This window comes from Sinohyriopsis cumingii, unplaced genomic scaffold (assembly GCF_028554795.1).
Source record: "Sinohyriopsis cumingii isolate HCF-2022 unplaced genomic scaffold, ASM2855479v2 utg001176l, whole genome shotgun sequence".
Classification (NCBI taxonomy): domain Eukaryota; kingdom Metazoa; phylum Mollusca; class Bivalvia; order Unionida; family Unionidae; genus Sinohyriopsis; species Sinohyriopsis cumingii.
The window spans coordinates 1953457-1962947 of NW_028315968.1; positions in this window are offsets into that span (position 1 = coordinate 1953457).

Genomic DNA, 9491 nt, shown 5'->3' on the forward strand with positions numbered 1-9491 from the left:
TTGTTAATGGTCAGACTATATTCTTCTTTAGTTTTATCATCTTACAACAGTCTGATGTTATACTTTGTTTTCTTCTCTTTTGTGCCCATCCAGTTCTTCTTCACCATAGATTTCAGCCTTGTGACAACTAAGTGGTGGTCATATGCCACATCTGCCCACCTCTTCACCCTCACATCTTGCGGAGATGTTCTGAAATTCTTGGCTATGCAGATGTGATCAATCCGATTTTCTTTCACATGGTCTGGTGATACACATGTGTTCTTGTCGATTCTCTTGTGGGGAAAGAGGGTACCCCCGACGACTAGGTTGTTCAATACACACAAGTTCGAGAATCGTCATCCAGTTTCGTTCATTTCGCACAGGCCGTAGATCTCCATGGCATCCTCATACCCTGTGTTGTCTAACCCAGCTTTGACACTGCAGTCACCCAAAAGGATGTTTATTTCTGTGTCTGGGAAGTTCTCTTCAGTGTTCTGTAGTATGTTCTAAAACTGGTCCTTTTCTTTTTCTTCGTCGTCATTTGTTGGAGCGTAGCTCTGTATGACGTTACGTTCATCTTTAATTTTTCCTTCTTGGTCCTAAACGTTGCCGTGCAGATTCATGGTCCGTGTTTCCCATCCTATCAGTGCATCATATACTTACTTCGACAGCATGAGCCACACCCTCTATGTATGAGGCGCATCATCTTCTTCGTGTCTTGAATACAGTAGTATATCTCCTGTCATCAGTTTTCTTTGTCCAGATTGAATCCAACTTGTCTCGCTAATGCCCAGTAGGGATAGATCGTTGTTCCTCATCTCTGCTAATACCTATGCTGTTTTTCCTGCCTCATACACTGTCCTCACGTTCCATGTTGCGATGTTGATTCTCTTATTTGATTGAATGCTGGTCTGCTTTATGGCTTCCGCGAGCTCGCGGATTTCACCACAGAGCGTCGTAAGTCTTCCAGAAGAATACAATTCCTCCGTTAAGCTTTCAATTTCTATTTATTCTGCTGTTTACTTTTTTGTAGCAAGTTGGGTTTTACAGGGTCGAGTTACTAGCCCCACACCCAACCATCCTCCTTTTACATCCGAGCTTGGGACCGGCAACGGCGGAGTTCCTCCCATGATTATTTATGATATAATTTAAATCATTTACTTTCTTGTCAACTGTGTAAGGACCATACTATTTGGTCTTAAGAAGATTCTGTGGTATGGGCAAGAGAGTCAGAGCATATCTTACTTTCATTTTTGACTGAGTAGAGTGCGGATTAGCACTTGTAACCTCACAAGCCTTTGACAAATTATACTAATATTTGAAACATAATCAAGAAAATTGAATTCAGTAATTTCATTAGAAAGAAGTTTCTCTTTTAGCAACTTAAATGTCCAAAAACCAGTTCAAAGGGACTGAATTCTAAAGAGTCTTGAAATGATTCCTAAACAGCAAACAAAAGTAAATGAATACCTTCATCCCAAACTTTACCTGTATCAAAACAATATGGCCGAATCATATTTTCCAAAGTTTGATGAAATCTTTCTAAAGGCCCTTGGCTCTTAGGGTGATAAGCAGAAGATTTGAACTGTTGGATGCCTAATTCGTACATAACTTGCTGGAAAATTATAAACATAAAATTTGACAGTTGATCGGAATGGACAGATTTGGGAATGCCAAACTGAATAAAATACTTTAACAAAGCTTCTACTATTGTTTTAGATTTAATAGTCCTCAAAGAAACTGCCTCTGGGAACCTTGTTGGCGCACACATTATAATCAACAAGTATTGGTTACCTGACTTGTTCTTAGGTAAGGGACCAGCACAATCTACCATCGTTCTGCTAAATGGTTAGTCAAATGCTGGTACTTTGGGAGGTCTCCATTTTCTTATAAGAACCCCAATTTTAATAAAATAACAGACAGGTACTATCGTAGCATCAGTTTCACTAATGGCCGTTTCAAACAAACAGGAGATTTCAGGATCTTTTCCTGTTCGACGACAAGTGAATGTCGTTCGTCATCCTGATAAGAATAAAGATAATGAATAGTTAAAAGAGGATCCCTGTGATGCATGTTTACCCGTGGATCTTACCACACTGAAACCTTTGTGTGTGGTTACACTCCAGAATGGGTCAGTCGCTTTTTTTTTCAAAGGTTCATCTGGGTCTGGTAAGACGCAATTGTTGCTTAACCTGATAATGAGATGGCTTAAGTGGGATATTAGTAGCACCATCTGTAGATGATCAGCGATACTACAACGTGCTTAGAGATTATAATGAAAATACAAAGTTATTGAACGAGGACGGCAACTATAGTACCGATTTTATCACCGACATAAACGATAAGCCGTTGGTAGATGATCTCAACTGGGGAATCAACCATATCGTAGTATACGCTGATGTGATGCTAGACAAGCAATAAAATCCAGCTCATATATTTTCCAGCGGCAGACACAAAATCACCGATATTATATATGTTACTCAGCGATATGTGCAAATACCTAAAGTGATCAGAGATAACTGCAATCTTCTGGTTGTCTTTAATGGTGTTGATACCCACACACTAAGAAATATCCACCAGACTTGGTGTTCAGGAGACATTTATATGATTAAGTTTAAAAACTTCTTCTCAAAAGCGCAAGCGATTCCTCGTGGATTTATCACGATACATTTACATGATTCTTGATCACGATATCGCATACGTCTCGATAAAATATTTGGTTGAGAGACAACCCACCTAACCGCGTCGCTACAGCAGCATGGAGGGTGACGACCAACAGTAAAAGTAATGGTCGGTAAACGAGAACACATGCAAATTTGACACAAAAACGTCAAAATAAAAATAACAATAGCAGCAGGGGGGGCGAATCCGACATTTTGTCCAATCGTTATTTTGCTTAATTATTACTTCTGAACTCAGCGGATCCGGTGTAGTCAGCGCTGGTAAAAAAAAAAATGACGACGTCGTTGGGGGATCGTCGCGTCGTCATTTGGTTTAATTAACACCTTCTGCGCGTCGATCCCCAGCGTCGTCAGCGTCCGGTAAGCACATCGACGACCGCGTCGATGTCATCGCCCCCTCTGCTGCTGACTATTTGCCGGATTTGTATCAAATCCATGTGTGACATTGACCAGCATCGATGGAATTAATAATGACATTTTCTTCATTGATGAGGAAATTGTCATAGTTCCTATAATACATTCCCCATATGTGGCAGGTCAGTTTTGCAAAACAGCATCGATGAAGGAACTGTCATAGTTCCTATATAATAATTATTATGACATTTCCTTCATTACTCTGTCATGGGTCATTGTTGTTGTTGTTGTTGTCGTAAAATAAAAATTTTTTTTATTAAATAATGCCCCATCGGCGGATTTTAACCGACGAGGATACCAATGAAATAATAAGACTCCGTGGGAAAACACCAATATCGGAAATAGCAGATCGATACAAAATCAGTTACCAGCGCATCTATAAAATCTGGAAAAATGAGCCCGACAATGATATCAGAATGATAGACCTCAGTATCGACGATGAAATAAACCAGATTGTTGATACACCCAGTGATGCGAATTCATCCATGGACGCCATCGTGGATAAACAGACCATTCAAGACTTGCAATGGCGGCTAAATAATTTGATCAACGAGAATAAATCATTGCAACAACGGTTAAAACACGTGTCAAGCACGGCCGATTATAGTCGAGTACAACGGCGTTATGATTATTTGCAACAGCGTTATGACGATTTACAACAGCGACACGATGATGCGCAACGGCGTCACGATGATATGCGACGCACCATTGGTGGGCTCCAGCACAAACTCGGAAATGTTCGGAAGGAATTGAATGAAGCGCAACACGATAATGCGCTACTGATTCGGCGAATCACCGAAATGACCGCAGCCCTCCCCAGCGAGCCGGAAATAATCAGAAAAAAGAATAAAAACCCCTCGGACAAACCTCGCGAGGATAAATTCACGATCGACGAGATCCCCGGTGTGGTATCTCGCAGCGATATTAGGTTTGTCAACCGCATGGACAAGGTGCTTTAAGATAGCGACTAGACCCTTCGTTGGTCATGGTTTGGAAACATTTTTTCGTATTCTCGTTGGTAATATTTGTCGCGGAGACATAACCGAGCTTTCGCTGAACGGCTTTCAAATACAATACAATCGTATTTATCCCCGCTGGGAAATTTCTGAACTGCATGATATTTTCCGTTCTTGAATTTTACACTGATTGGCATCCTCGGGCAGGATTTTTTATAATCGCTGATGACGCTGTCGAATTTCACCGGATGATATTCCAACAACGACATTATAATTAAAGCCGTTATTTAATTAAATATTAAAATGATATCAGGTGGACGATCCTGGATGAACAGTTGTGCCGAAAACTTTTCCAGACAAGCTAGTCATTTCGTTGACGATGTTGCTTCGGGGCGAATTAAACTAGCACCACCGAAATTACCATTATTTCGGTACGACAAAACCAGAATAATTTCCCCGGCGAAACAACTTTACAAGGGCACTAGAGTCAATACTATCTGTTTAAACATCAACAAGAAAAATATCATCGAATTTGATTCCATCGCGGAGACGTGTAAATGGTTCAACCTTAGACCGGACACAATTCAACAACCCTTTTTTCAAGCCCAAGATGGAATATTATGGATCGTACTGCGCGGTGATATTGGCGCGGAAAAGCGGGTTTGGTTCGATGACGTTGATACTCTATTCGATAACGCGATTAATAGTCTTCCAGAAATATATCGGCTGTGGGTCAATTGTTTACTCGAGTCCGGAAAATACGGCCTCAACCCCAAAATACCGTCAATTTAACTAAATGATTCAGTTGTATCAACGAAAGCCGTTTTTTAAGTCAGCGGGGGTAATTCGCGGTGATAAAAAACATTGTACCACCAAAGAGATAATTTCCGACGCGATGAAGAATTTAACGCCCGACCAGTGAAGGAAATGTCATAGTTCCCATATAATAATAATTATGACATTTCCTTCATTGATGGGGAAACTGTCATATTTCCTATATAATAATAATTATGACAGTTTCCCCACTATCGAGAAAACCGACCACAACGTACCACCGAGGAGATAGATTCCTCCATTACTCTAACCGGTCTCCGCCGATGGTAATATTTTGAGCGTGAAGGGAACTGTCATAGTTCCCATATAATAATAATTATGACATTTCCTTCATCATCGGGAAAACCATCCATTACTCTGACCAGCCCTTCATTGATGGGGAAACTGTCATATTTCCTATATAATAATAATTATGACAGTTTCCCCACTATCGAGAAAACCATCCATTAACCGACCACACATGAAATCGTAACATTGTAGTGTGTTCGTCCGTCGCGGTAACATCTCCCCCGGCGAATCCAACATCATCGATGGTCTCGTTGATCCACGCCGGATCATTTACAAAATCAGATTCGGGCCAGTCGGGATAATACAGCACGTAGTCGGATCGATCAGCGTGTTTAGTATCATCCGATTGTAATCGACCGCCGAATCCCTTATATATCGATTTGATTTTTTCAATGATATTTTTTAGCGTCAATTTACCCCTTCGGAACCTCATATCCGGAAATATATCGCCGAAATGTTTCAACAGCGCGTTGTACTTGTCAAGTCGGTCTGGTTGCGCTAGCATTTCTGAGATGCTATTGATTAACCCGGCACGACTCACGGGAACGCTCTTCACATCAAGTCGATCCGGAACTACATCGGGGAGACTCAACGCGCCAAGAACGTTTCTAACGGTGTTAAGTTGTTGCCGGGGACTGATTTTATCGGATCGACATGGCGTCGTTGCTACGGCGTTACCGTTATTATGCTCGTCAACGAGAACGCGCTGATATCGCTGCAGCCGTGAAACGTTTTTATTCAGATGTTCTATCCGGTATTTATCTAGTTTTCTTACGTCGGTCTGAAACACGTAATTGAGATACGTCAATGCCTTTTTGTATGGCTCTAGTCGCTGTTCGGGGTCGTATTGGTAGTATTTATCGCCGGTGATTTCATCGTCGGTGATTTCATCGTCGGTGATTTCATCACCGTCACTATTAACCGCGGCAATTCTTTCTCCGATGGACGATTTTAAAAAATCATCTACGCGTGGATCACTGTTAAGTACAGCGTCGCTGACTCGTTTCTGCTTTTGTTGTTTTTTTTCCTTCCATATTTCGTATTCATCTGGTAATTCCCATTCAACTGAATAACCGGTTCGTTTCATCATTTCAACCAGTCTACACGTGAAATAACGTTTTGAATTGTTCTCGTCGATGATCGTGCTAATAAACATATATCCGTAACCGGTATGCACGTCACAGCGGTTGGGCGTTCTAAACAGTAACTCTGTCGACGATAAATCCCTTTCATGTGATTCGATTGCGGAAATAATATCATCGCGGGTCAGTGGAAGCTCTGTGCGGCTCCGTTTTGTTGCTGAATAACGTATTTCCGAAATATTTCTGAAACGATGGATGGCTTGTTTGGTCGCCTCTACAGAATTTAATTCCTCGGAAAACACCGTCATGTACTTGAATCGCGAGTCCACAATGGATATCCCGGCCTCGACGGTGCAATTATAGATCACCACGTCGATGTTTTCAAACGCCGCAGTGGTATCAGCGAAATCTCGCTGTTTTTCGGCCGGGTCAGTGTACGCATGATAGTATTTTACTCGGTATCCTAAGTGCTGTAACAATTTGGCGAGCTTCTCCACAGAATAATTTCCGCGTCGCTTGTGCGTGAATACAACTACACGATTTCCTCGTCGTAACATGTCCAACAGTTTACTGTAGTTATCTCTGTGAGACTGTTCCACAATAAATTTTTTACCATGATCGGGCCGATATTCGTTGATGATGAATTTCATGTCCGGGCGATTCAAGTATTTCCTGAATAATTCCAAGTCGTCATTGTTAGCGTCCGCGTCAAGTACAATTACCCGTTTCGCGGATGAAATCAGCCATGTCAGTGTTCCCCAAATCTGTTTACCGCGTCTTGATGGGACTATCTGTCGAAGGATTCCGTGCCACTCATCCAGCAATAGAACATCGGGAATTCCCCCGACCCGTACAATTGATTCTATTTGTGAAATGACTTTACGAGGCTTTTTAACGTTGAATATAATATCTCCATGGATATTTTCGTATGATTCAAGATTATAGTCGATGGCGGTCTTTCTGGTAAATGTCTTTCTGTACGATACGCACAACACAGACTGATCATCTCGTATTGATTTCCACGCCGACTCTGACTTGCCGAGTCCACAGTGGGATCCATCCATGTAGTCGTCGTTGAGAATGATTTTACATCCCCGGCCGCCTTCATGAACGGGTGACTCGTGATAAGTATAATCGGGAGTCCTCTTGGGAAACTCGCCACTGTAGTCCTTGCGGCGATAATTAAAACCCCTTACATATCTTTCGTAGAGGGTTTTATCATCACCGGGATTTTTGTCACCATCACGCGGTATTATTATTTTTTGCGTGCTTCTGTAACAACCGATCACAAACTGATCAGAGTAAACACGCACAAATGCGTCAATGGCCTTTCCTTCGATGAATCCACCGATCTCATTGTACCCGTGACGTCGCTGACATATGCTGCAAAATGAGCCTGCAACTCGCCGTAGCGACACTATGTTGCCGAGTCGATTTGTAGTCCCGGTGATTTGATCGGGTTGTCCGGACAACAACGTGGAAAATTGTCGAATTTGTTCAGCGGTGATTTCATCATCGGTGATTTCATTATCACCAGTGATTTCAGGTTTCAGTTGTTCGTAACACGGCTGAATAGAGACCGGACAAGATATCAGCGTGCTGGTAAATCCAACAGGATAAATCAATCGCTTATCAACGCTATTTGGTCTTGCCGACCTGGTTCCGGACAATTTGATGCTATATAGCCCAGCTTGCGTATCAACATTCCATGTTGGTCTATCCGCGGCGACTTTTTTCAACAGCGATTGATGTTCCTCGAAATCTACCGGGATCGTTCTTAACATGATGTGATAACCGCCGCTGGTTTCAAAAACCAAAACATCGTTGATTTCATCAACTAACTCATGGAAATACGACAACAACTCGGCCAGCGATGGCGTCTTGGAATCCACGTCGATGGTAGGATATCTGCACCGGTGTTTCGGAATAATTTCATTAACAGCGGAATGCCCCTGAAATTCTCTTATGTCAGGATCATCTACGAATACATAGAATTTTCCCATTTGCTGGATGATTACTCCACGAATTTGATAGTCTGCTACGGTGAGAAGGTCAATTGCGGACTTTTTACTGGAAACACTCCAAGATGGGCCCAAATGCCTTCGGTAGTATTCTCGCACGTCGTGATACGTCTCCGGGGACGTAAAAAATTCATCCGGGGACTCCTCGTAGTAAGATGTTCCGCGCCCCAATGCGTCGATGAAGGTGTTATTGGAATAATGATTATCCATTATACTGTATGCTTTTTAATATTTAATTGAATGGTTAATAATGGTTAATAATAATGGTTAATCCGGCGCTTGCTGTCAATAAATGCAAATGGCTTCCCCAGGGATCAGGGGTCCCATGCGGAAAAAACTGCTACGGTGAGTTTTGCGGGGTGCATAACAGTAGATCAAAACAGGGGAGCAAGAACGGTCCTCAGCCCTGTCTCAGATGTGGAACGGGCGTCCGAGGAAGGATTAAAATTTGTATCAGCTGTGGAAGCCCCCAGTATCGATCCGCGGTAGAATACTGCCAACGAAAGAATAAACCGATACCATCCCCGGAAGAATTCTTAAAATCACGATGGGACGACCCGTCACATGTCAATAGTTTCCCCATCAATACTGGTCAAAAGTAAAACCGACCTGCCACACATGAGGAAAGTGTCATAATTATTATTATATAGGAAATATGACAGTTTCCTCATCAATGAAGAAAATGTCAATCAGTCCCGATAATGGGGAAAGTGTCATAATTATTATTATATAGGAAATATGACAGTTTCCCCATCAATGAAGGGCTGGTCAGAGTAATGGATGGTTTTCTCGATAATGGGGAAAGTGTCATAATTATTATTTATATGAACTAGGACAGTTTCCCCACTGATGAAGGAAATGTCAATCAGTTCCCGATAATGGGGAAAGTGTCATAATTATTATTATATAGGAAATATGACAGTTTCCCCACTGATGAAGGAAATGTCAATAGGAATTCATCGGCGGAGACTGGTCAGAGTAAAAAAATTATAAAATTATTGTTTTTGTTAATTCTGGCCATTTTTTGACCATTTTTTGACTGTTTTTGGCCATTTTTTGACTGTTTTTGGCCATTTTTTGACTGTTTTTGGCCATTTTTTGACTGTTTTTGACCATTTTTTGACTGTTTTTGACTGTTTTTTGAGGGCAAAAACCCAAGGAAATCATTTAGAGAAAATCGATGTTTTTCTGAAAAATCGAGAAAAAAACGACTATAGTCGGCAAAAAACGACCAAA